The sequence below is a fragment of the Nelumbo nucifera genome, chromosome 2 (genome assembly GCF_055504915.1).
Source record: "Nelumbo nucifera cultivar China Antique chromosome 2, China Antique-T2T, whole genome shotgun sequence".
Lineage (NCBI taxonomy): Eukaryota > Viridiplantae > Streptophyta > Magnoliopsida > Proteales > Nelumbonaceae > Nelumbo > Nelumbo nucifera.
Genome location: NC_142650.1, coordinates 69,298,115 through 69,310,007, shown reverse-complemented (window position 1 = coordinate 69,310,007; position 11,893 = coordinate 69,298,115).

Here is an 11,893-nt window from a genome sequence, read left to right as displayed (position 1 = left end):
TTTTTTAATTTTTTTTACACCAATAATCAATGTAAAATATACTATCGGTGTAGTTTTACAACGTCTTTTTCTTCCTCTCTCTCTCTCTCTTATCCTTCTCTCTTTGCAAATTGGAACCCAAGGCAGCAGTGGCAAGTGATTTTTCTCTCTCTCCTTTCTTCTTCTTCCCCTTTTTTCTTTCTCTGTTTTATCACCGCCACTACAACTTGTAGCGGCAGGTCTGAAACCGGGGCAGTAGCAGCACTAGCATTTATTATCTATCCCTCTCTCTCTCTCTCTCTCTCTCTCTCTCTCTCTCTCTCTCTCTCTCTCTCTCTATATATATATATATATATATATATATATATGTATATATCTTCTTCTTCTTCTTCTTCTTTTCTTTCTCGGTTCCGTCACCGCCACTTTAACTAGTTGCAATGACAGATCTAAAACCAGGGTGGCAATGGCATCTCTCTCTCTCTCCCCCCCCCCCCCCCCACACACACACACACACACACGCACGCACAAACAAAGCTAGTTTGACTTAAAACCTTTGTTACAACACATTACCCAAGTTGATTAATTTTTTTGTTTTCTATATTATTTTTTCATTTCTTCTACAAATAGTTTATTGAGATTCTTTTACCCTAGTGGGCACAAATCAGGATATATAGCAACTTTCTAAGGAAAAGTCTACACGTATCCAAGGAAAATTCACTATGAAAACAAAAGTATAAAAGACAAGAGAGGAAAAATATGAAAGTAGAGAAGTTGGTTAATGGGGGTACAATCACTTTAGAGTTTGGTGGTCACACCAAAAAAATAGGAAAATGTATTGAAAGGTTTCTCTTTAATAAAATGTGGGAACATGGCCCATTTTCATTTATTGTACACGGGACATTTCCAAAATTGGAATCCGAGCATCAAGATGTGAAATTTGTTGATTCTATGTAGGTTGATAGATGAAAAATGGCTTCTCATGCTTTAACAAATAAGTTCGTCGGTATACCACCATTGAAATGTGATGTACATAAAGTCTAATACTCAAAGGAAAGCAGATACTTTTACAAATATGTAAGTCGTTCTCTTTAATCACTTTAAGGTTAAATCTACAATTGATTATTATCTTTCATGATATTTAATAATTATATTATTATTGTTATTCTTAGGAAGACACTAGGTGTTCACTCTTCAAGTGGTGTTATGAACAAATAAAGGAATACAAGAAAATGAGATTTCACATACAATGCAAAATGACAGTTCAACAATAGTTTTGTTTCAGAGGGATGTACTAAATGAGATGAAAATGGAGCAATCATATTTTAAACATGAGATATAGTTGGAATTATACAATATTAAAAATATGCTAATCTTGCTTATGGTAGCATTAGTTGTATTGTTTGTTTTGATTGTTATCTTACTCTTACTTTTGTAAAATTATAGGTAGAAATACAATGCTGATGAAACTTCCATAGTAACCATTATAAGAATATTTTGGTAATTTTATTTTTGTTTGTGTTTTTTATATTAAGGGTTGGTAGTCCTTTTAGAATTTTCTTTTGCAACGATTCCATTAAATTTTGTACACAAAAATCTAATAATTCTAGATTTTCCACTCTTAACCCAAGTATTTGTTCACTACAAAAAAAACAAGCTTATGCCAATGGTCATAACATATAAAAACAAATTGTTCAAATATATTAGTCATGTAGACTTGAAAGTTAGTTAATTAAAAGCCCATGACAGTCATGTAACAGAACCAATCCCAGGAACCTGTGGATTCAATGGGTTCTAACTCATCCCTCCCAATACGGCTTGGAAAGTATAATTCTCCTGTGACAAATGCTCTATGGAAGCAAGATCAAGCATCTTTGAAAGATATATTGACCTGCCAAAAGACGCCACTCTACAAAGTGAATTGCTCACAAAAACTCCACCACAAAGATGAACCTGCATTCTTTACAACATTATTATGTCCTTGGAGAGTAGTAGTATAGAGATCAATGGAGATAGTTTTGGATCACATTGTTGTAATTGAAATTGAAGCAATCTGTAATTAAATTGGATCATATCGCTGAGTATACTTAAACAACCAATCTAAACAAGACTTTTCTGAGCACATTTGAACAACAAATAACATTTTTCCTAGCAAAGGTACTTTCATATCTCCGTGCACTCTCAAAACTATAGTTGTTTCCAGGTAAATCATTAGCATGCAAGGTAATTTTCCATGACAGAGCTTGGAATTCTATCATCCATACTCCTAACAACATAAAGTCATTAGAGATAAACCTATTAGTTCAGGTTGAAGGTAGAGGAACTGGAAAGAAGTTGGTAGGTGTCTCTTTCTGACTATGACCACTGGAAGGAAATGTACACAATTTCTAGGCAATACACTCTTTACTCTTATGATTGTAAAATCTAAATAAAAAAGACGTAAATCTAATCTAACTATGTTCTTATAACGACTGGGGTGCTTAGGAACGGCTTCTTTTCGACACATGTTGCATTTGAATGACAACACTTGTCTCTTCCATTGGGTTTTCCCCTTTTCTATCTTATTTCCGTCCCCGGCATGCTTCGCACAGTAAACCATGCATTTGAAGCATGGACACAGTGCCTCACTAACGCTCCTTGGATCGCTACTCGATGTGACTTGATCTTGAGTCCTCACTGAATGCTCGAGGTGATTTGACGACGAGGCTTGCTAGTAGAGGTGAATGGTGCTAAGTAAATTGATTGAAACGTTGGCTCTAATAACCGTTGGGGGGATAGAAGGAAGTAACATGGATTTGGCTTTGGTCGCAATTACAAGGTTTTTCTTCCTCTCGCAACCCCTTATTTTCGCCCGGTCTTGTTGTTGTAAGTGTTTGAGAGAGAGAGGGAGAAGGAGAGAGAGAAAGAGAGGCGACGGGTTATCCTCAGGCAGGTGGAGAGATGGTTCATGCGATTGGTTAGTTCAAGCTAGACCTGTTCATGGGCCAGGTGGCCCGGCCCCCGGACAGGCTTGAACAGGCTTTTTGGTCCGCAGGTTTAACCTCGGGCCAAAAAGCCCGGCCCGCATAAAATTCGAGCTGGGCTCGGGCTATTTTGGCAAAGCCCGAGTCGGCCCGACCTATAGTTAAACATAAGTAAAAACCCTATGTGATGTCCATTTGAATGATTTTTTTGATTTAAGAAGGTTGTTGATTCACTTGTAGGCCCATTGTTCATTTAAATAGGGGAAAAAACATCTGAATTAAAATAGATAATGTTCATTTGAATAGGGGAAAATTTGAATTTTTTTTATTAGGTTGGGCTTCGGGCTTTTTATCAAGGCCAAGCTCGGGCCCAAGTTGTAGGCTCATTGGTCGAGCCGAGCTCGGGCCTAACATTTTTCTGTTAATAAAGAGTAAAAGCCCAGCTCAAGCCCGGCCCATGAATAGGTCTAGTTCAAGCGTATGAGAGAGAAAGAGAGAGACAAAGAGTTTGGGCATATAAGAGAGGGAAGGAAGGAGGGAGGGAGGGAGGTAATCAAATGGTGTTCAAAACGACCTACGGGAAGTCCCACCAAAATCTTTGAACATGGTTGATTTAAGGATCTTCAAAGATAAGAAGTCAATCGAAAGAGGTGTTGGATGCAAATATCTATCTATTTTTTTTCTTTTTTGCTTGGGTTGATTGATTTATTCAAAGGCCCCATTTTCTAACTCTCTACCAAGGAGAAGCGTCGATAGAGGTGTTAGTTGATCTATTTTTTTTCTTTTTGTTTGGGTTGGTCGATCCGTTCAATGGCACCATTTTCTTATTCTTTGCCAAGGAGTTGGTCGATCTATTCAGGTGTGTGTCTATTTTTTTGTTTATATCTTTCTTCTAACCCCTGTTTTGGATTATTAACGTGTCTATGCTTTATGCTTTTTGAACAGGAAAGCATTGACATGTTAGTGCTTTTTTAGTCGCTTGTATGGTTTCATTGTGGGCACAGATCTAGCGTCGTTTTAATTCTTTCTTTGGTTTTGGTTTTATTTAGTTCTATGTTTCTTTGGTTTTGTTTTTTGTTGGAGTCTTGCATTGAAACTCATGGTTTTATTAATCGCGAGGCTTTTATTTCAAACTCAGTTTCTTTCAAGTAAAATAGAACACGCAGAGACATTCTTACTTGGAATTGCTAACACTTCTATTACGCTCTTCAATAAATTATTTTCAAAATCAACTATTACACAACATTAGAAAATTTTCTTTTACTTTGTTATTTTTAAAATTTCTTATATTTGGATTGGATATTTTTGGTGTTTGTAGATTTTAAGAGGGGATGGGTCTTGAAGATTGATTAACTATTAGGTATCTAGCAAGACTCGTATCAATTGCTAATTTTTAAACTACAGAAATATTTTTAATTGTTAATTTACTTCCTATCCAGATTAGAACATCTTAAAAATGATTAAAATGCAAAGTTGTATTCTCCCATGTCACATTACAATTTAAAGTCTTATTTTCTTTTTACTTCTTTTTCATTTTTGTCAAAACCTTTGAATAGGAATGCCATAATCAAGAGTTTAGGACAAGACCACTTGAAATGACATAATTAGTTAGGTTGGTTCAGTTCTAATGGGTAAATACAATCCATTAGTGGCCCTAGATAAATATGAATCCTCATTTGCAAATCATGATTTCTTAATTTTTCAAATATTATTTGATGAATTAATATTTGCTTGTAATTTTTCATTGCCATATTGGTCAAAACTGCTATTATGATTTTGAATTCTCTCCCTTTACGTGCATGCTATCTATTGGGGTTTATAGCGAACCAATTTCTTAATTGAATTCATTTCTAAGGTGGGCCAAATGGATAACTTTGATCTTATTTCCAATTTTGTTGAAAGAGTTGGATTATTTGATTTGTGATGCTTTACCCCTTGCCTTGCCTAGAGCTTTATTTTATGTTTGTGCCTAAAAACATGAGAAATTTGGATATCAAGTCAAACTACATGACGACCAACCATGTAGGTCTCCACGCCACAAACGGGTCTAATAACCCGGAAGTTATTAACAAGTTGTCTCTCTCATCCACTTAAAAGATGGCCCATTGGCCCTTATGAGGCTTATTGTTGGAAACCGAGTCTGTTGGTAACCCTAGAACCCAAAGAAATTAATGGAAACAAAGCCCCTTAATGCAATTAGTGATTTCCCTTGTTCTTTTCTAACAATTTAAGCAATTTTTTTTTGTATTGATTTTTTCGTTCATAGAATTTGTGGATTGATAAAAAATATATTTACTCCTTCAGGTATGAAAATGGGTATTGGCTATTGCTGGTACCTTCTATACTAAAAGCATACTACTAGCAAAATGACTATTAGAAAGATAGGCCATCCAAACAAAGAGGAAAAAACACAATAATAGGTGTCAAATGCAAGAGAAAAACAACATGAGGAAAGAAAATGCTTTTGCATATATATAATAAATGAAGAACGTATCTAACATGAATGTTCACACATCTTCATCAGTGTCTTTGCATTTGGGCATTCATGTATATTGTGTACACACTAAATTGACTTTTTAAGTTTATTTAACTATAAAAAAAATAATTGAAGAACATACAACAAATATTTCTTAGAGGAAGGTTTCTTCTTTTAGTGTATCATCGCCAAGCTTTAGTAGTCATATGTTTTCATTATTCTCAAATATATGTGATGTGGTTATACAATCATTTCCCCTTAAAAAAAATGCACTATATTCCTTAAAACATAAAAGTTGGAATATCTTTGCCCCTCCTTCCCAAAATCTTTCTTCTTTCACTTGTTTTCTCATATTTTATGTGATTGGGATCCAAATTGGTTTTCCATTAGAAGGTCATTGGGCCAAAGATTCAGACCTAATATGACAAACATCACTTTATATTGTGTGCATTTAGGCAATAGAATAGTACCACAACATGTAGGAAATGATACATATGAAAAATTCAAGTAGAATAAATGAAGATACAGATGTAAAATTCATAGTAGAAAGACTTGTAAGTTTTTTTTTTTTTTTTGAAAAAGGTAATGTAATGCATTAAGGATAAAACAAAAATAATTCAATATATATACAATCAGGCCAAAACCCATGTAGAAAGAAAATATGAACTAGTCCATGTAATTTTGCTTGGTTTTACCATGATTATCTAGCTAATTCCAGTTCAACTTTTAGCCATCAAGATTTAGATTGATGTAGTTGGTTGCTGAAGTCTTGTGAATTTATTTTATCTTTATATTGATACCATTTTGTTCTAATCAATGTTTTTAAAACCAACTAAGACCTTTATATAGCCAATCAATTTTCACATTAATAACATTGGGTTTACTATCATTTGTTGCAGGAGATTGAGCCAAAACAGGTTGTCAAATTGTGGAGTTATTTTGGGAACGAGCTGTCAAAGATTGAGCCAGTATTTTAACTTGTTGTAATTTGTTGATCTTCTGATTACAATGTATTTTGGAAACTGGGTTAAGTGTTATTTTGGAGTTAGGTTAAGAGAAGTACAACTTCAAACATTACAAAGTTAAACTAGCGTAGAGGCATGGGCGAGAAGACTATCAATTACAAGTTATTTCCATTTAACTAATCAAATTATGTTATGTATTTTAAAAAAATAAAAAATGTACAATTATTAAAAAAATCTATTTATTTTTTATTTCATTTAAAATAAAAAATGATTTTATAGATGATCAAATTCAAACGTGAAACTGAAAAAAAATATATATTGGACTATCTAAGAATAATTCATCCAAGTATTTAACTATCTTAGTACAAGGAGTTTATCTAGATAAGGGACAAACCATCAATGTGAAATTGATTTATAATTTATGTGAAGAATGCAATTTTTTTCTCATTAAATTTTATTATGAAGGTGTATAAGCTAGGAGGTGGATGGAGTATATATTAAAGTTTATATTAAAGCTTTATAGTTGATTGTCTATAAATTGAGTGCTAATAATTAAATATCACATACTAATAAAAAAAAACAATTAAAGATCACATGGTTTAAACTGAATCTACATCTTGTTTGAATTTAGTATGTCAATAAAAAAACTTTAAAAAGGATTACAATATAATTCAAAAACATAGGCACCCTTTAAAAGAGAGACCAACTGCTTTGTCCTATGTTGCCTTTGCTCTATTTACCTAGAATGAAAGGAAAAAAAAAAAACAAGTGAATCAAAATAAAGGAAAAAACAAGGGAAGAGGGGAAGAATAAAGAGACATGTGTCATCATTCAAATGCAACATGTGTCAAACAAAGAAATCCTCCCTAAGCACCCTAGTCATTATAAGGGTATAGTTAACTCATTGCCACTACCATGTAACTTTGACATAAAAATGTAGCAAATTATAAAGGGGATATCAATCGCGTCATTCCCATTACATTATCATCAAAATAAAATATGCGAACACCTTACTGCTCATCATTTAAGGTTGAGGTTGTCAGCCCATTTTAATCTCCCTCTTTGAATATGGTTATAGTTTCACCACTCAAGCTTAAATAATAAACTGAAAATGGTAATAGGAGAGTTGGTGCAATTTTCCATCAGCTTACATAGAATCATAAACCTGAAATCTCACTTTCTGTTGCCTCCTCCAATGCTACTACTTGTATAAGTCAAATAAACAATAACCTCTATATTACAACAACATCATAAATCTTACCACTTAATCAATAATAAGAATGATGAGCTTTTTTTCTTTTTCTTTTTTTATCTTGGTAAACCAATTACTATAACATAAGAAAATCTAGCAAATATTAGATTCACCATGGTTTAGAGTAACTCAAAACACAAAATTTGAGACTTAATGTCCAATAACTTCTAAACTCCACTCTTCTATAGACTAAACTCAACCTTCAAAGTTGCAAAAAAGGCCCCCAAATTCCAGTTCTATTGCAATAACTTGCAGAAAAGACCCCCAAATTCCAGTTTTGTTGCAATCCCCACACCCTTAAAACCTCTCCAACACATTATGAAACATGACCTATTTTTAAAACAATGTTTTAGAACCCACTTTTAAAGCAATGTTATATAAACATGACCCATTAAACATTATTATTGACCTAAACTACCTTAAATTAACATTAACATGTTAATTTAACTTATATTAACTTGAACTTCTCCCTAAATAGAGCTAGTTTAGCTAACATAATTAAACTTAATTATCTTAAGTAAGTTTCATTAACCTAATAACTGAATTCAAGTATCTGCTATGTGTAAAGTTACCTAATTAAATTAAGGCACTAATTTATTTTAATTAGGAAATTAATCAAAGTTAGATAATTAATAAGTAATTTGTTTGACTTTTTTGATTGCATCAATTTATTTGATTAGCTAATTAAAGTATCACCTACTTAAATTAAGCAACATAATTATTCTAATTAGTTCATTTAATTAAGTTAAATGAACTTAAATTAAGTAACATAATCAATCAACTTTAAGTTAAGTTACCATAACTAATCTACATAAGCTAATTAATGAAGTTAACTTTAACCCAATGTTTTAAAAGTCAAATTGAAAATGGAACCCTTTTTTCCTTTGGGTTTTGGGTTAGCAGTTCAATCATTGGGTTTGAAATGGATCCACTCGTGATCAATGTTTTAAAAATCTACATGGAACTAGAACCACTTTGGCCAACGGTTTCTAGGTTAGTGGTTCGACTGTCTAGTTTGAACAAATGACCCGCTCCAATTTTAAAAACAAAAGATTACAAAACAACAAAAAAACTGTTGTCTAGGTGGAATAGGTCGACGGTGGGTCATTGACCAAGTCAGTGGTTTTTTGCCAAGATATGGGTTAAGGGTGAAGCGAAACTGGTTTCCTTGACGACTTTCAAGCTAAACTGTTTGTTCATGCGGGTCAACAATGGTTAAAAAACCATAATATTCATCATAAATATAACAAAATATTTAAATTATAAAAAATAGTTATTGGTATGTAAATGATTATCCACTTTAAACAGTTAAATGATTATATAGTCTAGATCAAAGTCCGTTGACCAAAATCAATCATAATAATGGGCTAAGTATACAAGTAGGACTGACAAGGGTGGAGCGAGGAAAATCAGGGATCCCCATTCCCCACGGGGATGAGGATGAAGTTAGGATTTCTAGCCTTGCTGGGGTTTAGGGTGGGGATTTGAGTTTGGGGTTGAGGACAGGGCAAGCAAAACCCACTCTTACCCCGCCCCATTGCAATTCCTAGTCACCCGGGCTCTGCCCTTAATCATTGGGGTTGCATTACCCTTTACTTATTTTAAAGCCTTTTTCCCTCTTGTATTCCAAAAAAAACTTAGGGTGGATTTGATTTAGCTTGACCTAATTAGGAATGTCATTAGACTCCTTTTACCTTAAATATACTTGACAAAGCTCATGCATCACATGGGTCCCGACTAGTGTCAAAACTATATTAGGGCAATATTTAACAAGCTTTCTCACCTTTGAGGAATTACATAGTTGTTATATTTTAGCCTAGTGGAAAGAACATGAAAAAATTATCTAGTGCTTGCCACTATATCACATGATCAACTAACCCCTTTGGTGTCCATAATTTCATTGGAAGTCTTGTTTTAATGCAAGTGCTAGGGTACTGGGCGAGAAAAGAAGATGTATTAACGACAAAAGCTTGAATATGTGCATATGTTTGAAGGATTGACAGGATGTAGATGATAGACAACAAAATCAGGTAGGGGATGACATTCAAATTGATGGTGGTTCACCATATGTAGATGATGCAAATCAATATCAAGGAGATGGAGGAGGTGGAACTTGAAGGTAAAGAAAATATTGAAGTCAATTGTTTTTGTATATTCAATAATTGTACAATATTTTTAAAATTATTGTAAATTTGGTTTTTCAATTTTATTTAAAAGCCATTTATGATTTTTCAATGCTGTTATCAATTTTATTCTAATTCCATTGTATTTTTTTTTCAATTTAATTTTATTACTTCATATATGATCAATTGTATATTTGTTTGCATTAAATTCAAATGAAATAAAACTTTTGGATTTTTTCAATTTGTTTGTTTAGTGTTTTTTGATAATTTTTATTTTTTCCAAAATTTATTGTTTTTTACTTAGCAAAAAGAAGTGGAAAATACTTAAAAAAACTCAAGGTATATTTGGCTTGTGCCCAGCTTGACCTAGAACCATAGCCCAAGCCCGTGGCCTAGCCTAGCCCAACCTGCAGCCCGTTAGAACACAGACCCATTTGGGCTTTGTGACATAAGTTGTGTTGGGATGCCCCTTTGAGGGATTTCAACTAGGCAGACACGACTTGCCCAAGCCTACGTGCCAGTATAGCACAACCCGCTACAGTGTGGGCAACCTACAAAAGTGGGTTGTGCCAACCCAAAACGGGTCACATTACACCTTTATTCATATACAAAATCTATAGAACGTAGAAGGGTCCTACCCTCCTCTCTTGAGCATTCTTAATTAGGGGTTTAATTTAGGTAGAGTGGACTAGGTTTAACCTCAATCTAGGTCCAACATTAAGAATTGAGCCTAAGGTTCGAGCCCAAGGTCGACCAATATTGTCCAACTCGAGCCCAATCCACCTTTAAATTTAATGCACTTGAGTTGGGATAGTTCACTTTGAACTATACATTTTGGGATAGTTCACTTTAAATTTAATCCACCATATTGTCAAACTCGGGCCCAAAATGTAGTCAACTACATCACACAGAGTGGCCAGCATATTCATGCCTCGGCTATCATTGATAGTCGACTATACATTTTGGGATAGTTCACTACAATATGCAAGCGGCCATTTAATTTTCAACCTCTACTATTATGGTTAGTCGACTCTATGATTTTGGTTAGTTGATTAATGATAGCCTAACACATAAAAACCTTGGAAATATTTGTCCAAAGGTTTGGATATTCTTCTGAAGGCTTTTAATGATAATTTTCAAGCATGTAAAATTCGTTTTAAGTCCAGGAAAGCTTAAAAGCCAAACCTATTCTAACCATTGGTGTCTAAAGTTAACTAAATTGAGTTGGGTCTTATTGAGCATCATGAAAAGTGCAATTAAGAAATTGATTGTATCAAGAACTTAAAAATATGACACTTTTAGACCATGGCTTGATGTAGTCTCCTCTTTGGTGAGTTGTTGTAGCATAAGTTCACTTTGAACTGCTTCAAAGCCTTTGACACTTTTGTAGCCTTTGCATGCTTGAATTTCCTTGGAGCATCCTCAAGCAACTGAATCAAGCAATGCTTTAACTTCTTCATCTTTATAAGCAAGTTTGCTTTGATACAATTTTGGCTTAGAGAAACTTACTTAAGTTAGTTGCATACTTCAAGTTAATACTTTTAATGAATTTGTTATCATTAAAACACATAGGGTCAACATCTCCGAATTTTCATGCCCCAAGGTAACCATATGAAAATATATATAAGTTAGGGGTATTTTAGAAATAGAATTACAAAAATTTGGAGGTATTTTAAGAATTGAATTATAACAATTTAGGGGGTATTTTAAAAATGAAATTATGAGATCTAAGATTTTAGGAATTTAGGGGAAACTGATGGGTGTTTTAGAAATTAAATAAACTCAACGATATTTTACTAATTACCATTGGTTTTGGGGTGGATTCACGGAATTATATGAAAACGCTATCCTTGCCCCATTCCCCAATTCGATGCAATAATGTTTTCCCTATCCCCTGTAAGATCATGGAAAAAACACCTCATTTAGGTGGGGCAGGGCATGGCCTAATTTTATAGGAAAATTGCCACCCTAGTCAAAATACTCAACCCATAAGCTAAAATGGGACCAAAATTGTTCACTTAGAGAGCTTATTAGTAGGTTATGTCTTCCCAACTGACCTAACATGATTTGGATTATTGAGTTAGATTTTGGTTTCTAATCATCAGGTCCATTTGTAAGGGCTTTCACATGGTGACTTT